Raw genomic sequence first — 25,018 nt, forward strand, 5'->3', positions numbered from 1 at the left:
TTGCACAAGGGGTAAGACCCCTTCAGGACAGGCTGGCTACGATCAAGACCTTTCTAAGCCAGAAAACAAGCCCTGATAAACAGAAAAGAAAGTCCACAAAGCCCGCACCAGAGGGTCCACAGGGGTGTACCAAGACCCGGAAGAGGAAGGCCTCTTCTGACCCCCCCCCCCCCCCCGGGCCAACTTGAAGGGGCAGACTCGGAGGGCTCAGAGGCTTCGGACGCTTTCATGGAGCTCAGAGACGCATTTATGCATAGGTCGGCAGTGCCAAGCCTCACGACCCTGACCCAGGGGAGGATAATGTGGGAAATGAGGAGCGGGACTCGGAAGCCGAGCCACCAGAGTCACCACGTTCCTCCCAGGAGGAGGAAGAAGGTGCGGAGGAGGATGACCCACAACCCCCTCCAAGAAGTTATTGAGGAAAGAAAAGAACATTGAGGACACCAATGAAATATCCGATATGTTCGAGCCTGAATAAATTCAGAATCCCAAGTCTTTGAACTGGCAGCCATAGCCAAGAGTGACCAAATATATGACCTAGAGACTACATAAGGCACTGGAGAAGGAGGCAAGGCAGCGCATGCGAGCAGAATGCCCCAAGCCAGAGCCATTGGGGAAGGTAGCGGATCCACCTGAGCTAGACCCCAAAATGCTGGCCTTTGTGTCCAAAACCTCCAGAGACCCCAGGAAGGGTATAGATAGATCCTCGAGAAGTTGCCAGGAGAAAGTCCTAGACCTTCCCTGACCACTGGCCAAAATAATGGACTTGGCAGAGCGATCCCAAGATACGGGAGAAGAAGTACACCCAGACATATTAGCAAACTGGGCTCAGGGAGCAGTGTGCCTCTTTGACAAGATAGCACAGTTTGCGTTGCCTGAGAGAAGAGGAGGACTACTACTGAAGATCGACCTTAAACTAGGAGACCTTGCCTCTTATGAAGCGGGCGAGGCAGCCCAACCGCTCCTTTTCGGCAAAAACCATCCGGAAGGAGATGGGAACATTTGTGGGTAAATATACCTCACTAGAGAAAGCCGAAGCGTCCATCCAGAAAATCTTCCCGGGCAGGGTTTTCTATGGGATCGGGCACTATAGAGGTCGAGCGCCCGGTGGCTACCAAGGTACACAAAGACCTCAGACGAACAGGGCCCATTACTGGGACAATAGACAACAAGATACCTTCTTCCCCGCAAGAGGACATTTCCTGAGCGGATGCTGAGGTAGAGGACCGAGAAGAGGCAAAACTTCCCCACAGGTGAGGAATACAACATACCCGCAAGAAGGGAGGAGAATGCGTCCATTTTGGAAAAAAATTGTCACATGCTTTACAGCGATGTCTGGGTACTGCAGACAGCCAGAAGGCTACACCTAGAATTCCTACAGGAGCCATGCCCGGTGCAGATTCCCCCACCAATACATATGGCACAATCAGAGAGAGTAAGCCTACACAGCGAGCTACAATGCCTAGTGGAGAAGGGAGCCATCCAGCCGTGCACCGAGACAGAGGTTTGTCAGTAACCTGTTTCTGGTACACAGGAAAGAGAAAGTCAGGCCTGTGATAAACTTAAAGGAATTGAACAGCTGGCTGGTCTAACACCACTTCAAGATGGAGGGTATCCACCAGTTTCGGGACACGCTGAGGCAGGGAGACTGGCTCACGAGAATAGACTTGAAAGACAGATATCTTGCGATCCAAGTCCAATAACAATACCGTCCCTTTCTAGCATTTGCTTGTGACGGACGATATTGGCAATTGATGACAATGCTGTTTGGCCTGGCATCAGCGGCGTGGGCCTTCACGAAACTCATGAGACCGATAGTAGCAGCGATCAGGGAGCAAGGGGTCCGGATGATGACCTATTTGGACAATATCCTCCTCATGGCAGACAGCAGAGAGACTCTGATTTACCAGACGAGATGGGTGCAGCATCTCATCTCGTCGCTAGGCTTACTAGTGAATGTGGAAAAGTCAGACACGGTCCCAGCGACAAGTTTACACTTTCTTGGTTTCATCATAGACATCAGGGCAGCTACCCTAGAACTACCAGCCAGAAAAGTGAGAGACATAAAGAGGGAGATCAGGAGTTGTCTAGACAAGAGTACAGTATCACTGAGGACGATAGCGAGGATAGTGGGGCTACTAGCCGCATCGATCCAAGTGGTATTCCCAGGGCCCTTACACTATCAAGCCCTGCAGAGGCTAAAGATAAAGCACCTACAGCAAGGGTTGAAATACCATCAGACAGTAGTCCTGGATGCAGAATCCAGGACAAAGCTGGTATGGTGGTTACAGAACATGGAAGCCTGGAACGGGAAGGGCATATTCGGGGACCGACCCAATCTGATCATAGAGTCAGACACAAGCAGAGCGGGCTGGGGAGCCCGCTGCAGGAAAATGGAAACAGGCGGCAGATGGAGCGTAGAGAAACTCTGCCTTCACAAAAATTGTCTAGAGCTGCTGGCAGGATCTTTCACAATCAAAGCCCTCACGAAGGACAGAGTGAACTTGTGTATCTTACTGAAGATGGACAACATTTCAGCAGTCCGATACATACACCACTTAGGTGGAACGAAGTCCAGACTCCTAGCAGAACTAGCCAAGGACTTCTGGCACTATTGCCTACAATCGGGGATGTCAGTCATGGCAGAATATCTCCCAGGTCTGCTCAATGTATTGGCGGACTGTAACTCCAGACACTTATCCGATTCCAGCAACTGGGAACTAGATACGAGGATATTTCAGCGAATAGAGGAACTATGGGGTCCTATCCACAAATAGGTCTTATTTGCATCCGGCGGAATGCTCAGAAGAGCAGATACTTCAGTTGGAGACTAGACCTGACAGCGGAAGGAGCGGACGCCTTCCTCCAAGACTGGACAGAGAATGTTCATTGTGCTTTCCCCCGTTCATAATGTTGAGCAGAGTGCTAGCGAAAGCTTGCAGGGAATCAGCCAGCCTGATCATAGTGGCTCCGATATGGAAATTGCAAGTGTGGTTTCTGACGCTGATGGAGCTACTGACAGACCTCCCGAGAGTGCTGCCAGCAGGGGAACACTTGCTCACAGACCCAATTGGGTAATTTCATCCTTTGAGAGTGAGAGGGACTCTCACGCTGATGGCGTGCAAGATAGCCGGAGACGCTGGGCGCTCCGAGCCATTTCAGTGCAAGCTGCGAGACTCATCACAGAATCATGGGCTGTCCAGTAGACGGAGCTATGATGCAGCTTGAGGTAGATGGTCATGATGGTGCAAGAGGAGCCATTTTCATCCTGTTTCTGCCCCTATAGTGGCAGTACTGAACTTCCTAGCAGAATTGCTGCAGGACGGAAAGCTTTTCGGACAATAGGGATGTACAGATCCGCCATCTCAGCGGGGCATCTGCCCATCAACGGCATCCAACGCCGCAGGGATCAGACTCCTCAAAGGAGTCAGTTTTAGGAAACCCCCAGAACCAAAATATGTACACCTATGGGACGTGACGGTGGTGCTGGGGCTACTAGACAGTTGGCCAGGAAACAGGTGATCTGCCCCTGAAACAGCTGTCAGGGAAGCTCGCCATGTTATTATGCCTCACATCATGCAGGAGGCTAGAAGACGTTAAAGCACTAGACGTCAACAGAAAGTCATATGGACCCGGAGGGGTGACCTTCACATTATTCAGGAGGCCGAAGATGTGTTCCGCCTCAATATCTTACCCCTACCTACACAAACATCCCAAATTGTGCGTAGAAGCATGCATAAGGGAACACAAGAATAGGACAGCAGAAATGAGAGCAGCAGCTACCAAGCAACAACTAATAGTGCATAGGAAACCGCATAAAGCAGTCACGTCAGATACCATAGCCAGATGATATGATATGATACAATATGGCATTTGTAAAGCGCCCATACACAAGTGTTTCGCCAAGTTATACACATGGGTGCACAAAGTGATGCATTTGGCAGGCATAGACATGTCTAGATTTGGAGCGCATTCCTTGAGAGGAGCAATGGCCTCGAAGGCGCTAGCGCAAGGGGCGAAGTTGCAAGACATCATGCAAGCGGCCGTCTGGGCCAGCGATAATACATTTAGGACTTTTTATTTCAAGCTCATTCAGTCAATAGAGGCTACAGTAAATACATAGAATGAAGATTACCCCTGCTAATAGCGCATGGAGTCTTGATTCTATTAAAGACAAGGAGGTGAGCATTACTTTACCACCCAGGATACAGGGAAGCGTGAGAATGTTGGTAAAATGATAATACACTGTAATATCTCTTACTCCCAGGGTGGAATAGGGCAATGTATTCCCCTCCCTAATACATTCTTTGTATTTTGATAGGAGATGACCAGAAGAGCAATTGAACCAGCATAGCAAGGGCACAGGGAGAGGAGATCGCCGAGACCGACCATTAAAAATCGGAGAGAAAGGCAGCTGACTGAAAGGAGGGTCAAGACTCCATAGTTCCATAAGTTGAGAAATTCTGTTACAGAGTAGAGCGCAGTTCAGAGCACTCAAATAAGAGGAGGAAGGAAGGAACAGGAAGGACTATTAGCACATGATAGGGGCTTAGAAAGGACTAAAGAAAGGACTAGTTTTGGAGAGAAATGTTTTATAAAAAAAAAGATTTCAGATTTGGAAAAGTTGATTTGTTGAAACTGCTGGAGACAGCAATAAAATTAGAAGTTGAAGCATAATGCTTGTCTTTAATAGAATGAAGACTCCCAGTGCTATTAGCAGGGGTAATCTTCATTATAAACTATGCATACCCAAAACAATGCCCTGTGGGAGCTTGTTCTATAATGTTCCTGGCAACGTATAAAAAGGGCTGCACCTTTTAAAAGCTAAGAAACTTTACATAAATATTCCCTTCAACATCACATTTCTAATAAGTATTTTCAGAAGCCTTTATCATAGATCTTCCTGCAGTCTTGTGGGTACATGTCTTGCCCTGATTCCATAAAGCTTGGTTCAAATGCCAGCTGTCTGTAGCAGGCAGCACAAACTCTTAATTCCCAAAACACCCAGGAGACAGCTCCCTGAAAACATGTGGGCAGACACTTTCCTCTTGTGTGTTCCTTTGATTTGTGCCTTGCCCCTTGTAACATCCTCTGTCTATGTCAAGACAGAGACCCACGGATGCCAATCCACTCTCTCTGTTGTATAAGATAAGGGACGGGGTTTACGGCCGAAAAAGGGAAAACAAGTCAGTTGAATTAAACAGTTTGAATCTGCGACATCGTGTCTGTCATTATTGTGTGCTGTACTTGATGGTACCTTTAACTTTGACAATGGTGACGAGGAAACACTGACACCCGCTCATGCTGAGCGTTTGATGATCCCGATTTTCATTGCCGGCCTTGCGTGTCTGTCCCTCAGGACCTGCTGCATGCAGCACGCAAGACGACACTGGCAGAAGACACCACAAGCACACGTGGCAGGGTCAGACTGGGATAAGAATTGGGGCCGGACACCCAGAAAAAGGTGGCACACCCCTCGCCTCAAAAAAGTGGCCCTCAATCCATCATCCATGAATCACGTCAATTCACGACTTTACAGAAAATGCTACTTATGGAGGGTTCATGTGCTTGTTGCATGTTATGTTTTGTGTGGCTTATCCCTTGCACTCATTCCAGGCATCCTCTTTTTGTGGGCCACTCTCCCCTCTGGAAGTGCAATTTCCACTCCTTAATCATAGCCTCTCTCTTCCAAGCCCACGGTGGCCCATTCTGCAAATGTTTCTGCTGCACAGTACACAGAATCAAAATTTCTTGACTCTGCAGCAAGCGCTTTTGTAGTGTCTGTGACCATTCTTTGTGCCTGGAGGATGTCCATTCCACTTGTCTGGAGGTAGCATTCCCTCTGTTCTCATCCTACTCGATCTCTCTACTGCCTTCTACACGGTCAACTATACCATCCTGCTCAACTGTCTCCAGGATAACCTGGGCATCACCGATCAGGCTCTGGCCTGGCTGACCTCTTTCCTCTCTGATCGACCCTCCCAGGTCCAACTTGGGTCCTTCATATCATCTATCTTCCTCTCCACCTGTGGTGTTCCCCAGGGGTCTAACCTCTCGCCCTGGCTTTTCAACCATTACCTGGCAACTCTTGCCCACTGTATTGCCATTTTCTGCTCAAACTTCCAGTGCTACGCGGACGACACTCAACTCATTTCCAGGCTGCCCTCGGCCACCTCCTCCACCTCTCTCATCACTGATTGCCTAACTGCCATTCAAGATTGGTGTGCCGCCAACGATCTTTGTCTGAATGCCAGCAAGACGGAGATCCTCCTCATTGGCACACCATCACCTTCCTTTCCCCTCACTCTCTGGCCGGCCTCCCTTGGCCCTCATCCTATCCCCACCTGCGAGGCCAAGAACCTTGGTATCACCTTTGATTCCACACTCTCCTTCTCTGCCCACATCACTGATGTATCAAAAAAGTCAAACTTCCTACTGCACCTCCTCAGAGGTATTCTTCCTTTCCTCTCATTCCCCCAGAAGCTCACTGTCTCCCAAGCTCTGGTTCTCTCTAAATTGGACGATTGCAACAGCCTCTTTCTTAATCTACCCGCCTCTACTCTCCGCCCTTTGCAACGTATCCAGAACAGGACTGCGAGACTTGTCCTTGGCCTCAAGCCCTGAGATCATATCTCTCCAGCTCTGAAATCTCTCCACTGGCTCCCAGTGGATGCAAGGATTAAATTCAAAACCCTCTGCATTGTCCACAAGGCGTTCTGGGGCCTGTGTCCAACATACCTTCAGCTATCCCTCTGCAAATACCTCCCATCTCGAGCACTCCGCTCCTCTACCTCTAACTCCCTCAGGGTCAGTCGTTTCTCAAAGAAACGAGCTGGGGGTAGATCTCTGTCTTCGGCTGGGGCCTCCTACTGGAACAGCCTCCCTGCCACTCTAAAACTTGAGAACCTACTGCGGTTCCGGAAGCACCTCAAGACCTTTCTCTTTGCTTCTGCCTTCTCCCCTACTCTCCCCTGCTGATTCTACTCTCCCTCGGCACCATGCACCTGGCCACCCTCTGTCCTCCGGGCCCAGGTACCTGCTCATCTTGCCACCCTCACGCACTGCCTCCGGGGTCTGTATCTGTACCCATACAGCCCTCCCCTTTTCTTCCTGCACTTTCAGACCTACCCGGCCTGCTGCCATAAACCCAGCACTTGCCACTTGCTGGCTGCACTCCCATTGTTTGTTGCCTTTTTATTTATTAATGTATTATTATTTTAGTTTTTTCCACCTCGCTCCGCACTCTCCTTTTGTTCCCCCTTTCCATGCACTTCTCCTCCTCCCCCCTCTACCCTGCACTTGCGCGTTCTCAATGTCACTGGGCCTAGTAAGATTGTTGTTTTTGTTCTCCCCTATTCCCCTTCCCTTGCCTTGTCGCGCTCTGAAACACTTGTGTATGAGCGCGATAGAAATAAAATATCAATATCAATAGATAATGGGGTTGTCGAATTAAATACTCTGAGATTTAACTTGGCTGTGAGCACTGTTTGGAATTTGCACAGAGCCTCCGAAAAGTTTAAAGCTTGGTAACAAACGTTTGCATTGAATTTACCTGTATTTGAGCCAATATTATTGAGTGCTACAACCACATCAATGAACATTGCTTTGTTTGGGTTATTAAAGGAGCCAAAAACTTTCTGTAGTGCTGCATCCTTTGCCCACCACCTTGTTTCTCCTATTATTTAGAATGTACAGCCATCCACAGACTGCTCATGCCACACGTCCATGCTTTTGTAGGACTCCTGGAAAAAAACGGCACAGGAGTTTAACAGGCCAAACAAAGACGTGGATTAATTTGATGCTTGTGTCCCTTTTACAAGTACAAGATTTAATGCATGTGCATAACACCAGACATATATTTGACAAGGGCATTCCTTACGGAGCCAGGATATGAGACCATTGTACTGGCCCTGCATATTGGATGCACCATCGGTTGAATTTCCAATGCACTTGCGTAGGTCAAGACCATTATCTTTAATAAAACACTGCACCAACTCAAACAGCCCCTTTCCAGTAGACAAAGTGCAGTTGGTTACTGCTAGCAGGCGTTCATGTACAGGGTCTGTAACATATCTAATAATTATAGAGCATTGATCAGTAACACTCACATGTTGGGTTGAGTCAGTCTGGATGGAAAATAGTCCTGCTTCCTTTATTTCTTGACCGATTACCATTTTAATCCGTTTGGAAATTACTTCAATCACATACCCAACTGCAGTCTTTGACATGAAGGTCACAGAAGCACCCCGTCCTTTTCCGGTTTTCTTTTTGGATTTGGTTTGAATGGCCTCAATATGTTCCTTTAGAGGTCTGTCATATTTACTTAGGAGCAGGATTTCAAGGAAGTTGCCATGTTCCAGCTCTTCGTTATCCAGCTCAAACCTGGACTACAATGTCAATGAAGTGCTCTAATATGTCTCTCCTTTTTCTGATTTGCTCACTTCGAGCTAATTTCTGTCAGTGAAAGAGTAGACCACCTATGTCGACCCATGAAAAGGTCAACATATATGAATCTGTGCACCTCCGATGACCTGGGCCTGCCTCATGTTCTACAATGCGCAGGTAAAAACACCTCCAGTTTTTCATCCCGGTGATGAAAGGACCCCTTTCTCCACGTTTAGTAAACGCTAAACAAACTGTGCAAAAAAGGGCCTTTTGTATTTCAGAGTAACTTAACTAATGCCATTTACAGCTATCCTTCCTCCAAAATGCTAACTCTGCTTTAATGTGTGTATGTTTGGGAGGGTGAATTGGATGGTGCTGAAAGAAATGGCAAAGTTGTTCTAGTTTTGGATGTTGAAACAAATATTCTTCCGCCTGTGGATCATCTTTCTGTGCTCTGTGCTGCACACCCCGGTTTCCTGAGTCTTCAGTATGTGGTAAAGCAGATAAAGATTCTTCTGAATGACTACTACCTGATACTTCCTCTGGGGGGGTGATGTTGTCTCCAATTATTTCAGGCACACTGGTTTCTGCCACTTCTCCAGCATTGGATCTTTCATGGATTCACATGCTGTGAATATTTCCCTGTCGTCAGGCTGGGAAACCTCAGTAACTTTAACTTAGCGTTTTCCTGTGGAAAACTTTGACACTTAAGTGTCCTATGAACGTCCTTTTTGGGTGCTTTAGGCCCCATCAATAGGACGTCTGGTATAAATAGCCCCGCCCCTGTGGCTTCACTTCAGATTTCAACCGTCTCCAAACTGTTGGGATCACCTTGTATCTCTTCGTGTTTTTGCACGTGCGTTTGGTATTGTGGGCTAGGATGTCGTCTATAGCCCAGAAGAAGTCTCTTTTCCAGCCTTGTGCTACCTGCGGCTTGAAGAAGGTGTACGAAGGGGATGTTCATATGGACTGTCCTGCTAGATATGTCAGGGGTTTTCGCAGAAGACACTGAAGGACCGTAATCGACGGCTCAAATGTTGGCTTAATGAGGGCACATACCCGGCTTCTGAGGTGGGTTTGGTCCAGGGGAGCCAGTCTTCAGGTAGAGTGGAGAAGTCTGCAGAACATCGCAGAGCGGCATCGGCAGAACCTCAGACGAAGAAGCATCGGGCCGCATTGCCTTCGTCAGAAGTGGGGAAAGGCAGTAAGTCTTCGTCAAGGCCGCAGCAGTCGAAGAGTAGTTCTTTGTTGTCCAAGCATGGTCGGTCGGACCAGTCCAAGGGGTCTGATGGTAGGCCCGAGAAGTCTACGGTGTCGGACGAAGTCCTGGCAAAGCCAAAGGTGTCTTCGTCGAAGCACTCGTCGTCCAGGGACCATCACAGGTCTTCGTCCAGCCGGGAGTCCTCGATGCACCAGTTTGGTTCTTCCAAAATATCCAGGTCTCTGGTGAAATCAAAACCTGGGGACGTGGTTCTGACGACGAGCTCGTCGACGGTTGTTCCATCGTCAACAGTAGTGCTGCAGTCTACGGTCCCGTCGACGATGGGTCATCGGCGCTGTCCACGACACTGAAAGGATAGTGGAACGATGCTATTATTGTCCACGCAGATGGAATCGGAAGGAATGTTGTCGATGGGTGGGGCGTGGCACTCCGCCGCCTTTGAGTCTATCCTTCCTGAGAACATTTTGCAGCAAGATCTGACTACATTTTCTGTTTCTTCGGAAGTGGAGCAGGAGCAGGTGTTCGACCTGTCTGCCCTGGGTCTACAGAGTGCGAGGCATTCGACGTGGAGTGGAATGGAGGCTGGCCACCCCCGGTTATCCGCTGGTTAACCCGCAATCTCTGCTGTCGCTGCAAGTGCTGGCGATGCTTCAATCTTTGTTGGGGCAGCTGGATGCGAGGTTACCTCCTCCTCCTCCGAGTCCGGCGGTGCCGTTGGTCGAGGTGTTGCCTGGTGAGGCTCCTTCAAAGTCTCATCCGGCACGGTCGCAATTGCCGTTGCCGGTGGGGTTGGGCCGTCCACTGTCTCATCCGGAAGAAAGCGAGCTACCTGAATCGGACCATGAGAGTGTTCCGTGGGACACCCTTTCTACTGTATCATCGGCGCTGATGAGGGATGACGCATGGGACACGGACGGGGAGGTGGAGCAGCCCCGTACCCCGGCACAACCCTTGCTTCCGGATGATATTGGGGCGTTCCACTCCATGATGTCAGAAGCATGTCTGGAGTTTGTACTGGTGCCTGAAGAGGAACGCAAGGACTGCTTCCTCTTCGACCATATGGGCAAGCGGAGGAAGGCGGTCTTCTCTGTGCCGATCCTCTACCACGTGTGGCATGAGGGCCTGCGCACGATGTGCCACCTGCTTTCAGAACCGGCTGTGAAGGGTCACCTTGAAAAGAAATTCAAGGCTCCGGAGTCTACCCCTAGATGTTTGGTGTCGCAATCGTGCCACCTGCTTTCAGAACCGGCTGTGAAGGGTCACCTTGAAAAGAAATTCAAGGCTCTGGAGTCTACCCCTAGATGTTTGGTGTCGCAGCCCACTCCAGAGTCTGTGGTGTTGGTGGCTGCCAGCCGGAAGACCAGGAGCCAACATAAATGCGTTACTCCTCCGGACAGTGAAGCCAGGAAGCAGCCGCTTTTGGAAAGAAGGTCTTGATGGTCCTGCTACGATGGTAAAGGCTGCAAATTCCTTGGTGATCATGGCCAGATATGATCGTGAAATGTGGCATCGACTGGCCCTACTTCTTGAACACCTGCCGGAGCAACACCGAAAGAAAGCAATGCTGTTGGTTCGTGAGGGGGAGGAGGCCTCCAACCACAGCATAAATATTGCGGTGGACCTGGCGGAGTCAGGTTTTAAACAGATTAACAATGGGGTTGTGCTTCGGCGCCAGGCCTGGTTGAGGTGCACTGACTTTCGGCCGGAGGTACAATATAAAATCATCGACATGCCCTGTGATGGCGAACACTTGTTCAGTGAGAAAATCGATGAAGCCCTAAAGGGATGAAGGAGGATACGGAAACCGCTTAATCCTTGGGTTCCTTGGAGAGTGGGCACTCTTTTCACTCCTTTCGGGCTTTTCGTGGAGCCTCGGGGAATGCCGGTTTGCTTCCGCCAGAGATCGTGGTTACAGGCGCTCCAGCTACTCCTCTTAAGGGTATCAGCGGTCTGTCCAGTCGGCGCAGAAAGGTCGGGACTTCCAGGCTTAGTGAAAGAAGAGTTTGCAGTACTCTGCGTCTAAGGGGAGGCAAACTAAACCTCAACAATGACTGCCATATGGACAATCTGCTGGGGGGCAGGGTCTCCATCCACGTCGACGAGTGGAGAAAAATTACATCAGATCGCTCCGTGCTGGACACGGTGCGTCTTGGCCACTTGTTGGAGTTCAAGAGTCCTCCGGCCCCTATTCCGCCGGTGTATGTACTGCAGCCATATCTTCCAATCCTGCGGCAGGAGGGTGGTTCTCATGCTAGAGAAAGGGGCGACAGAACCAGTTCCAGTTGCAGAGCGGGGCCTGAGGGTTTACTCCCAGTACTTTGTGGTGAAAAAAGTGGAGGCCTATTCTGGATCATCGGGCGTTGAACAAGACTCTGCAACGCCTGAAGTTCAAGATGCTCACCTTTCAAGATGTCATCTGGTTGGTGCAGCCGGGCAAGTTCCTGGCGTCGTTGGATCTGCAGGACACCTATTTTCACATCCCTGTTCGGCAGAGGCACTGCAAGTTCCTGCGTTTTGTGGTTGGAGAACACTGCTGCTGCCACTATGCAAACGTACCTTTTCTTAATAATGTTCCCGTGCTACATCGTGCAGGATAGTGTACCTTGCCTTGGTAACCACTATGTTGCCTACAAAAATGGAATGTCCAAACCAGTCTGCCCCAGCATCACCCTATCACATGCCCTATGCCATTCCTCCCCTCCATGGCATCTTTCCCGCTAGACAACAACCACTCTCTCATTACCAGCCCCAGCTAACACACCCATGATACCAAAACACACATTAAACCTCACATAACAGTGTATGACCGGATCCATTTTTACACTAGTAAATCCTTGTCTCTTCCCATATCAGATATGACCCGGAATCACCGTCTAAGGTCTCGCACATTATGGTACACCATACCTAATCCGGATCCCAGTACGCCCGTGTTCTCACCTACTGTAACTAACTTGCAACTAGACATACCGACCACCAATCCTGACACCTTAGAGTGAAATAACAGAATAGGGACTAGACTGCCTCTGAACATTAACCCACCAGCCAACACTACCACTAAGATTACCTCTAACTATCCCAATCAAAAGCGCAAAAACTCCTGCACCAATATGACAAAGAACTTAATCGACAACCACCCCAGTCACATCCAGAAGGACACCCAAAAACCCATAAAAGGGGCACTACTAAATGCCAGGTCCCTCATTGCACATGCAATTGAAATTGCAGAAGTCATTCAGACCAATAACTTTGACTTTCTAGCCATGACAGAAACCTGGCTACATGATGTAGCTGGTCCGTCCTTAACTCTAGCTATCCCCGATAACTATTCTATTCTCAGAGCTGATAGACCCAACGCGTGAGGAGGAGGATTAGCCATCATCTTTAAATCCTCCCTAGATATGAGATTGTCCACCTCCTCTCCGCTGACATCCTGTGAACTCCTTTCAGCCAAGCTACAAGTATCCCCTAAAAATACTGTCACTATCCACCTAATATATAGGCCTCCAGGTCCTCCCGGACCGTTTGAAGAAGACATTATGTCTGTCACAGCTGAAAACACCAAACTTAGAGCACAGAACATTATCCTAGGCTACTTCAACCTAGGCTATAACGACCCTAATGACCTTCCAGCTACCTCCTTACACTGCACTATCAGAACAGGGTTTCATACAAATCAGCACCCAACCTACTCATGTGAAAGGTAGGACACTTGACTGGGTATCAGACCTTAACTGTAACATCACCCTTAAGGACTCCTCTCCACTCGCTTGGACTGATCATTATCTTCTATCCATAGAAATAAATGTAAAACAACCTAGAGCCTAAGAAACCCGCTACAGCATCCTCTTGTCTAACTAGGAACAAACGCAACATTACGGTTGAGGCTATAATTCCCCTTGTAACCCCCATACTTAATGCAATACCAGTCACAAATGACCTGAATCTGCTGGTTGACATATATAACAATTCTATGACCAAAGCTATAGATACCATTGCCCCGCAAAAACTTTGCAAAGGCAAACCTAGAGCACACTTGAACTCCTGGTTCACCCCTGAACTTAAACTACTATGTACAGAAAAAAGAAAAATTGAGACACTTTGGAAAACAACCCCTTCCTTAGAGAACAAAATTAAACTAAATAATATCACTGCCACATATAAAAGTGAGATACTCCGCACCAAAAAAGAATCCTTCAACGTGAGGATAAATCAGGCAGGCTCCAGTACTAAAGAATTATTTAACATCTTAAGAGAATTGGAAAATCCTAGCCCACCGGAAGATACTTGCACCAAGGACAAACCTTGGTGCACTAGCATCCAAAATGCTCTCTCCAACAAATTCACAGGGCTCCAAGTCAAAATTGCTGATAAACGTCTCCATCTCACCTCTGACAATCCTACCAGCCCAACCCAGCCCTCGAACACATACCTCAATGCTGGATTCAAATTTAACAAAGTATCTGTACCTGAGGTACAAAAACTATAGCATCCCTAAAACCTTCTAATTGTAAAGGTGACAGTTGCCCAGCAAAGATCATAAAAGATGCAGCCAACTTATCTCTATTTATTACCAAACTAATAAATGCCTCATTCGCTAGCAACTCCGTCCCAAGTAACCTGAAACAATCTTGGGTTCTACCATTACTTAAGAAACAGACATTAGATCCGTCCATACCCACTAACTATAGACCAATCACCACAGTCCCTTTCTTATTGAAAATCCTATATAGAGTTGCATACGTGCAAATCCAAGACTATCTAGAAGACAATCAACTATTAGGAACCCGTCAAGCTGGGTTTAGACCCCTATATGGAACGGAAACGGCCTTTGTGGACCTCAAAAGCCAGATTGATTAAATAAAAGATAAAGGTAGAGTTGCCATCCTACTCCTTTTAGACCCATCGGCTGCCTTTGACCTGGTTGACCATAAAATCTTATGCGACCACCTGTCATTGGCAGCACACTTCTCCAACTCCACCGTCTCATGGATTCAATCCTTCCTTGAGAACAGAACTATGCGGGTCTTCTCACCTACAGCTGCAGCCAATCCGATCCCCATCACCTGTGGTGTCCCACAAGGCTCCTGCGTCTCGCCTACTTTGCATAATATCTTTACAAAGCCCCTATTCGACAAATTGGACCGTCCGGGTGTCACCTAAAATAACTATGCAGATGACACCCAGATACTCCTAACGCTGTCAGGCACCTATGACGCTGATGTCTGTCGGATCAATGAAGTCTACACCCTTATTCAGGCATCGATGGCCACACATGGTCTCTGCCTGAATGATGATAAGACTGAGTTGCTCCTAGTCGGATCACCCAATAACCTACAGAAATGTAGTCCCAACTACAATAGAATCCTCATCGATGAGAACAACATACTCATTGCCAAACATGTGAAAACCCTAGGCTTCTACCTTGATGCCAACACCAATCGCATTAAACAGGTTAATATGACTGCCTCGGCCACCGCATACAAAGGCAAACTAATCAGGGCTTGCAGACCCCTGCTGTCTACCAACAGTTGCATCATACTGGCCAGAGCTCTTATACAGTCCAAACTGGATTACTGCAATGGCTTATACCAAGGAGCCAACAAATTCATAATCAACAAGTTGCAGGTTCTGCAAAATAACGCGCTCAGAGCTGCACTCAACATACCCAGAAGAGAGCACATCTCAGCAATCAGAAAATCCCACAAATGGCTCTCTATACAAGAAAAAAAATCAACTTAAAAACCATCTGCCTTACCTTCAAAGCTTTGACCCACCAAGCCCCACCATATCTCTCAGACAAATTATGAAACTATCGACCAGAATCGCAAGATCTTCCAACACATCCTGCCTGGTAGTGCCCAGGTACAACCGCAAAACAGCAGGCGGTACTAGTTTTGCGGTTCTAGCCACCCAATTATGGAACATGAAAACCATTCAAACTTTTGAAAAATTCAGAAGCCAAGTCATCATATGGTTACTGAACAACAACTAACTCTACTATTTTATACCTGACACCAGTCTGTATTCCCCTAATTTATTTAGACATCCCAATGTACTTATATTACTGTACTCATTATCTGTACTCTGCCTTTCATTACTGTATACTCTGTCTTCTATAACTGTATCACATAACCATTGTATAATTTGTACCTGCTTGTAACCACAACCTTACCTAAAGCGCCCAGAAACCTCTGTGTCAGGCACACTATACAAATAAATAAAACAAACAAACAAACACGATCAGTTTCGGGTCCTCCCGTTTGTCCTGAAGTCATCCCCCAGGACGTTCACGAAGTGTCTGGCACCGGTGGCAGCCTTCCTCCAGAGGGAAGGTAATGATGTGTACCCCTACCTGGACGATTGGTTGGTGAGGGGTTCATCGCAGGAACGGGCAAGAGAGTCTCTCGTGGCGACCATGCGGCTTTTGCAGCGGCTGGGTTTCGCCATAAACTTTGACAAATCATTTTTGATGCCGTCCAAGGAGTTGTTTTTCTTGGGGCGCAGTTTCTTACCCGGCAAAATCTGGTGAAGCCTTCCAACAAGCGTGTGCAAATGTTGCGTGCCAAAGCAAGCGAGTGGAAAGAGGGCGCAGCTGTATCGATCTGAGGTTACATGTCGCAGTTCGGGGCCATGGGATTGTGTATCCCTCTTCTGCCCAATTGCTGCCTCTTCATGAGGCCGATGCAAGAGTTCCTTGCGGACAGATGGTCGCAGAGTCAAGGATTGTGGTCACAGACAGATGGTCGACAAAAGCCTGTTGGACGCCCTTCGCTGGTGGGTGTGCATGACCAATCTGGTAAGGGGAATGCCCTTGCTGGAGCCAGAGTTCCAATTTATGATTGTGGCCAATGCCTCCCAGGTAGGGTGGGGGGGCACACCTCAACGGCTCGCAGGGTGGTATTGGGTGTGGACTATATTCCACATCAATGTGCTCGAGTTGAGGGCGGTGCACTGGGCCCTAAAGTCGTTTCTTCTGCGCATCCGCGGATCAGTGGTAAGGGTGTTGACGGACAATACCACCACAATGTTTTATTTAAGGAAACAGGGGGGCACACATTCCCAAGTCCTGTCGAAGGAGGCGCAGGACTTTGGCCATTGGGCTCTAGCTCAAGGAATCAGCATTGTCGCTTTCCATCTGCCCGGAGTGCTGAATGTTCAAGCAGACACGCTCAGCAGGGATGCCAGCCAGCTGCATGAGTGGAGGCTAAAGGAGCAGCAGGTCTTGAGGATCTTCCGGTGATGGGGGCATCCTCCATTGGATCTTTTTGCGACAAGGGAAAACAAGCAGTGTCTGGAGTTCGCCAGCAGAGGGGCTCTTCCCGAATACTTGGGGGATGCGTTTTCGTTCCCGTGGACGGGTCTCTTTGCATATGCGTTTCCCCCGTTCCCGCTCATTCGGCGGACCATCCAGTGGTGTCGGAAGGTACCAGTGCCGAGTGATTCTGGTGGCCCCGTTCTGGCCCAGACAGACGTGGTTCTCAGATCTCCTTCATATGGCGGTGGAAGAGCCGATTTGGTTGGGAGCGGCTCTGGATCTCCTGTCTCAGGACGAGGACAGGGTGTGGCATCCCGATCCAGCATCTCTCAGCCTGGTGGTGTTGCTCCTGACCACTCATTCGGTCATTTAGGAATATCCCAAGAATGTTGAAGGATTTTGGAAGCAGCGAGGGTGCCTTCCATGAATGTCTTGTATGGGCATAAGTGGACGAGATTCTGTGAATGATATAAGGGTCATCCTGGGATTGATCCTTTGAACATTTCTCCGGCGCAGGTTCTCCTGTACCTGTTGCACTTGGCGGAAGGGGGCCTAGCGTTGTCCTCTATTAAAGTGCATTTGGCAGCGATTTCTAGGTTCACGAAGAAGCGCCATGCTGACCCTCTGTTCAGTGATCGTTTGGTGAAACATTTTCTGAAGGGGTATTTCGGACACTTCCTCCAGTGAAGAAGTTTGCACAGGTGTGGAGCCTTAATGTGGTACTTTCGGCTTTGATGAAGCTTCCTTTTGAACCTGTGTTGCCGACTTCCTTGAAGTTCCTCTCATGTAAGGTGGCTTTTCTAGCATCAATTACCTCCGCCAGGCGAATGTCTGAATTGCAAGCATTGGTCATTGACCCTCCTTACCTGAGATTTGTGAAGGACAAGGTTCTCCTGGCCACTAACCCGCACTTTATCCCGAAAGTGCCAACAGCATTTCACAAGCTTGCCTCTATTGCTTTACCCTCGTTTTTTGCTAATGTATCCACGCCAGCAGAAAGGGCCCTGCATTCTCTGAACGTTAAAAGGGCCTTAAAGTTTTATCTGAATTGCATACAGGACTTCAGGAAGTCAAGGCAACTGTTTGTGGCATATGGGCCGTCTCAAGGGACAGGCCATCTCCAAGCAAGAACTTTCCCGATGGGTTTCCTCTTCAATTTCGTTTTGCTACATAAAAGCTAGAACGCCTTTGAGGAGTGCTTCTAAGGCTCATTCTATGAGGTCCACTGCCTCGTCGGCGGCGCTGTGGTCCGGCGTACCGCTGGTGGACATTTGCCAGGCGGCTTCCTGGGTGGTGCTGCATACCTTCACCAGGCATTGCTGTCTGGGGCAGCAGCATGTGGAAGATGTGCAGGTGGGGCGTGCGGTCCTCCAACGCCTGTTCCAATTAGGTAGGCCCTGCAGCTTCAGGGTTTTTTCCATGTGCTTTATCACTTGATGAGTTTGTTGTCTCATGTATGTGATTAAGTACTGTTTGTTGGTTTGCCCGTCACACACCGCCTCTAATTGGTTGTACTGCTATGTAATCTATTCACAGCATGTGAATCCATGAATGATCCAATGCTTGAAGCATCCCCCCAATAGCTAGGGGCTAAACCATAGATAGGCTGTCACAAAAAAAGGAGTCGAGTATCCAGGACCATAAAAGTTGTATACAAATTTAGCAAAAAAATAATAGAGGCTGATTTGGGACGTGTTGATGTATTCCTTGGAGGGTGCAAATTGCTAAAGAATTTCCAGATAGTAACGTGCTAGTGCAGGGAACTGGGATTGCAGTAAACAGCGAAAGGTCATTGAATATAAGCTTTCAAATAGACAGCAAGGGGTTGTAAAAAGAGTGTGTGTGTGTGTGTGTGTGTGTGTTAGAGAGAGAAACAATTGTGGCCCTTTGAAACACAATTTACTGGATGTATAAGCGCCTTACAAATGCACAGTAAATAAATAAATAAAATACAGGGAATGAGAGCGCAAGAGAGAGGAGTAGAGAGAGAGGGGGACGGGAAGAGAGATAGATGGTAGTAGTGGGAAAAAGAAAGACACAGTAAAAGACAGAGTGAGAGGGAGAAATAGAGGCAGGTGGTAGAGAAAAAGAGAGAGAGAGAGAGAGAGAGAGAGAGAAGGTGGTGATGATGGCAAAGTGAGAAAGAGAAACGTGTGATGTCTACAGAGGTGGTAGGAGTACCTATTATGGTTGGTAAAGCCAGCAGATGTAAGGTACAGAATTAGACTGTTATGATTTCCGTAGCTGCCAAAACTGTCTTTTGCTTTCAATCAGGGGCGTAGGAGACACATAAAGTCTGGGGGGGACATGGGACATCCTGGGGACTTTGCTTTATTTATTTATTGTGTTTTAGTCAAAGAACCAAACTTTTAACAAAATTAGAATTAAAATAGCAGTACGTATTAAATTACAAATATCACTGTATAAAACAAGAAAAGCAAACAGAAGAAAATTAAAGGATGCAGCAGCAAAGAACATGTCTTTGTATGTTGCATTTCTGGATTTTTCATCTGACTATGAGCTCATGGTAAGAGAGAGGAAATAACAATTACTTCCAGTGGGCCACAGCTAGGACGCCAGCTCGTTAAGAGGCAGATCACCTGTAAGTGGACTCCTGCCAAATAAAGGAGTTGAAGCCTTTTCTACCAACTGCAAGTTGCTACTTTTTTTGTGTGGGGCAAGGTGACGTGTGTGTCTCTTGGAATGGAAAGATGGGGGTTTCAAAGAAAGAGGAAATCTTGCTTGTACCTCCGAGTAAGCCCTGTTATTGGAGAAGAGGGACCAGGTGTGTGATGTTGCTGCTTTGATGTCCTACGGGAGTTGGGGCACAGCAAACGAGGAGGAGGAGCGATCGCAAGCCCACCCTCTTATAAGCACTCCCCAGGTCCGCGGCCGGACGTGTCGGACCCGGGGGATGCCTTGTAGGTGGGGTGTATGTGGACCCAGGGGGGTGGCCAGAGGGGCAGCCCGCTATGTGGGCTGCCTCTCTAGCACCCCTGCGAGGGCCGGGCCCGCCTCTCACAATGAGTCTGGTGCCTCTTATTCCATCTCATGCTGGCTTCAGAGCCTAGCCTTTCTTTGCCTTTGTTATTCTGAATGCAGAGCTGGACTCTGTTCCTTTCTCATTTAACATTTGCTGCAAAGGCTGATCTATTTGATTCTCTCATATGTTACTAGGACGGCAGAGCATGGGTCCTCTGCTCTGTTACATTATTCAAAGATCCCCTCTGGTCTTTCTTTGCCTCTCCCTTGTCTCACTACTTGCTTGCTTAATACATACCTCCTTGCTTGAACACTCAACATATTCTCCCTAACACAGCAATGGGAGCGGCAGTCTGTCTTAACTTCCATTTGTTCTGTGTCTTGAATTGGCCTCTTATTTCCGCTTTTCTGTCGGCGGGGGAAAGGCATTTGCCAGTCACTGCCATGATGGTTCTACCTGGCCATAAGAGGGCAACAGCTAGCCAATATTGGAAGAACATGGAATATTATGCCAGAGGCTGGAAACTGCCTTCCTAATGCCTACACAAGAGACACAACTCTTGCCTTTGTTTCTAACAGTAATTCAGGGGATGAAGAAATGCGAGAACACACATATTGCTTATAAATGATGGGGATGATGTCACACTTGGTTATGACATTTTGATCACGCCAGGAGGTAATTTCCAGCTGCAATTAAGCGATTACCTTTTAGACTTCTGGCTTTAAATAATGTTAGTATCACCTGGAAAGCACAGAGGTTGCTCAACAGGGTTCCTGGAGCACGAGGGGTACCCTACTCGTGGGCATGGATGATTGGAGGGCATTCTTGCCCTGGTTTGGAGCATGGCCCCTACAGCCATGATGGGGGAGGGGCCTATTACTTTTGATTGTACGTACCCTTTGAGTGTGGGCAGACATTGACTCCTGCTTTTGCCCACTAACAGCTGTGCTTTCCAACTTTATCACACATACCTGTCAGGTGGCATGTAACTCAATGCTACTAATGTTATCAGCCTCAGAAGTCTGGAATCCTTTGCCACATCAACTAGGGAACAGGCTTGCCACCTGAGACTTACCCATGTCTGAGTCGGCATCTGTCGCCCTGTGGGGAAGACACACACAGAAAGAGCAGGGCACAGTGCCCTTGTGGGTTTTTCACACTTCTTCCTCGGGGTCGGCACAATTCACTCCGCAGAGAAAGTGGCACATGCTGGGCAACATTCTCCCACTTTGACAATGTCACCCAAACAGCAAAATTGGCCATTTGAAATACCTCTGTCGACTTATTATTGCGCAATCCACACTGATGGGTTTAAGCACCTGCTTAACGCGAGATGGCAATTAAGGGCATTTGCCAACGCATTCAAGAAGCACATGACACCCTCTTACCAGCAACATGCCATGCTCACTGATTCTGATCACGCATTGGCATTTATCTGGGGTGATGTTAAATGTATTTATTTATTACATGCGTAGCATCACGCAAAACCCCCAAGCATCAAGACGCAAAGTAAACTGCATGGAGTGGACCACTTCCATTGGCTCACATTTTTACTTTTCCACCACAAAATGGAAGATTTTAGCGTAAAGGGCTGGTGAAATCACATTGCTTTTCCACTTTGGAAGAGTGTAAATATCTCGCACAATTAGCGATTGCTGATGGCATTGACAATGGCTTCCTCTGGACTCCGCCCGCTTTTACCAGGTTTAATTTCCAAGCAAATCCCAGATTCTCATTTCCAGTATGAGAATCCTTGCTGGCAGTAAGGCCGCGTTTGTCTGGTGGAGCGGGAAATACAGGGTGTCCTGGTGTGTCCACTCGGCTCCCGAACTCCACCCAGAAAATGCAAGAAAATCTGGCCAATTAGAAAAAGCAACAGTAATAGTGTTTTCCACCACTTTTTCTGAACCAATTTACCTGGAAAATGCTGTGTTACGTCGGAAGCTGAATGCATTCACTCTGACTATAATCCCACCGGAGGATTAAGCCAGGTGCTGAACACAGGTGTTACATATTTCTGTACACAATCTGCATTTGGAGAATTAACTAACTGAGCTACCTTACAAATGATATCTCCTCTGGGGCTTTACCTTCTTAACCCCTTAACTGCCATGGGTATTTCCCCCCAGTACCAAGGCCTTTTTTGGTGATTTCGGTATGTCGCCATTCAATCCCTTGAAACTTCTCTGTTACATGAGATATCTCGGCCAAAGTTGGCCCCTTTTTTCCCACATGTAGGCAGTCGTAACGCCACCCAGGAATCCTAGTTTGCTGTAGGGGGGTGAGAGAAAATAACCAAAAAGGAGAACATTTGTTTTTTTTCTTCAGAAAATGACAATAAAATGTTGTACAAAGAAGCCTGTGGTGTTTTCCTTGTAAGAGCTAGGAACAAATGGTTTGCTGTGCTGGATTTGCCATTTTCCAGGATTTCAAGAACAGATTGAGTGAAAACCAAAATAACATCTTTGGATATGCTAATCAGCCATTTTGTGAGAGGTAGGCGATTTTGGCGTTTTTTGTCCAATAGGACATGTGTGGACGGAATGGAAGAAAAGGGTGGGAAAGCTGAATGGGAAGTCAGAAAGGCATACATTTCTGAAAAGTAGACAATATTCCAAGTTTAGGAAGGGGTGATTTGTGCAGGTCAGGCAACAACTATGTAGGGAAAGATTCCATACTTTGGGGGGAAATCGGGAAAATGACAGGAAAAAAAACACAATTTCCACACATTTCACTCTGGTCACCCACCGAAACACGAAGCCAACAACACATGGCATACCTTCCCACAAGCCCACAGGTTCCCGATGAAAATGGTACCTCGCATGTGTGGGTGCACCTACCTGGGTCCAAAGGGAAAAGCTTGAAACACTGGTAACCCCAAGTCTTTTTGCAGAGCAGATTTTCAGGAATTTTGCTCATGTGGACAACCTACAGATTTGGGCGTAGGGTGTCGAAGCCACGAAGGAAAACAGGGAACCCCATGCATTTTCGAAAAGAAGACACCCGTGGGAATCCACAGAGGTCTGACTTGCGCGAATCCCCTCATAATTTATGACCCACAATCCCAGACAAAGTCTGACATTTAGTGGAAAAAAAACAATTTTCACTTTGTCTGGGATTGTGGGTAATACATTCTGGGGCGATTCGCGCAAATCAGACCTCTGTGGATTCCCACGGGTGTCCTCTTTTTGGAAGTGCATCGAGTTCCCTGTTTTCCTTCGTGGCTTCGACACCCTAGGCCCAAATCTGTATGTTGTCCACATGAGCAAAATCTGCTCTACCAAAAGGCTTCGGGTTACCAGTGGGTTAGCCTTTTCCCTTTGCGCCCAGGTATGCGCACCCACACATTTGAGGTACCGTTTTTAGCGGGACACCTGTGGGAACGCAGGATGGTAGGACATGTGTTGTTGGTGGCGGCGTGTTTCAGTGGGTGGCCAGAGTGAAATGTCTGAAAATGTCCACCAGATTTCAGAGACATTTCCCTCTGCATACCCACCGAAACACACCGCCAACAACAGATGTCCTTCCTACCTTCCGCGTTCCCACAGGTGTCCCGACGAAAACGGTACCTCACATGTGTGTATGCACCTAACTCGGCGCAAAGGGGAAAGGGTAACCCACTGGTAACGCCAAGCCTTTCGGCAAAGCAGATTTTGCTCATGTGGACAACCTACAGATTTGGGCCTAGGGTGTCGAAGCCACCAAGGAAAACGGAGAACCCCATGCATTTCCGAAAAGAAGACACCCATGGGCACCCCCCTTTTCACTAAAAACATCCATGGTGGTTTAGTGACCCCCCCAAACCCACCCAAAACAAGTTATCATTTTTTTATTTTTGTTTTGCCTCTTTCCTAGCGGCAGATTGTGCTAGCAATCTGCCCCCAGGGAGGGCTACATGAGATGTCCCCCATCCATTTGGGGTGGGGGGGAGAGGGCCACCCCCTTTCCACTAAAAACATCCATGGTGGTTCAGTGGCCCCCCACCCCTACCCAAAACAAGTTATAATTTGTTTTATTTTTGTTTTGCCCCTTTCCTAGGGGCAGATAGGCACACGTGTGTGGCCATCTGCCCCCCGTGGGGCAAAACGTACTGCCACAGGCCTGGGGGGTGGCTCTGCCAATATTTGCAGTGGCCTCCCTCCCACCCCAAATGGATGGGGGCATCTCATGTACCCCTTCCTAGGGGCAGAAATCTTCCCCCCAGGGAAGGCTTCATAAGATGCCCCCATCCACTTATGGTGGGGGGAGGGGGCCACCCCCCTTGCAAAAATCCCTGGTGACTAGTGGTCCCACCCGCACCCACCCCACCCAAAACTATGTTTAAAAAAATATCTTTTTTTTGTTTGCCCCCCTTCCCTGGGGGCAGATGATCACCCATCTGCCCCCTGGGTATTGCGCCCATGGTTTGGGGGCCAGGGGGAGAGGGCAGCTTGCATAGTAAGCAGCTCCTCCCCCCACTTCAAAAACAGATCCCTGCACGAAACACCAAACACATATTCTGGGGGAGGATAAGTGACATTACATCACCCCCACTTAAAATGGTGGGGGGATTTGTCCCTCCTGCCCCCACTCCCCCCCATGTCCTACGCCCATGCTTTCAATTGTAAATGAACAGTGTGTTTTAATGTCCTTTTTCTGTTTATCGTGTTTGTTCAGACCATGCATTGCATCTTTTACAAGCATATGGGGTGAATGCCACATGTTTAATGTGCATGTCATGTCCCCCCTTTGGCCTTACAATGTTAATTTAATATGCATGCATATAACTGCAGAGCCCTTCAACAGTAATTAGTTGCTCTGCAGTGAGTCGCTTTTGAGATGTGCATGCCACCTTTCAGTGCAGCTTTCCCCTCGTATCTGACGAGTGCCACGCCAAATGCAGTCTATACTTCCAATCATACATGCACTTGACATATCAAAGTAAATAGCAGCCCTCACTCAACTCGTGCATCTGATAAAGAAAGGGCTCCAGTTCCGGTCAGCTCGGCCAGAAGGAGTTCCCTTTGGAATGCAATAGCAAAGATGCAAAGATGCTATGCAATGTCCTTCTCGTGTAATGGAAAGCATGGGATGTTCAGACTGCAGCGTGTGGAATGCCCACATAACCGAACGCGCTTCCTGGTCATGTCATTGACAGTTAGGTGTTATATGAATATCACATACAATAATGTAA

General features: G+C 48.1%; 1 protein-coding gene across 1 annotated transcript in view; it reads left to right on the forward strand.

Annotated features, from left to right (window-relative positions):
- TNFAIP8 (TNF alpha induced protein 8) overlaps positions 1-25,018 on the forward strand; it is a 662,149-nt gene that overhangs the window by 152,476 nt on the left and 484,655 nt on the right. The window lies entirely within an intron of this gene.

The sequence above is a fragment of the Ambystoma mexicanum genome, chromosome 6p (assembly GCF_040938575.1).
Source record: "Ambystoma mexicanum isolate Mex_15411 chromosome 6p, UKY_AmexF1_1, whole genome shotgun sequence".
In the NCBI taxonomy this organism is placed as follows: Eukaryota; Metazoa; Chordata; class Amphibia; order Caudata; family Ambystomatidae; genus Ambystoma; species Ambystoma mexicanum.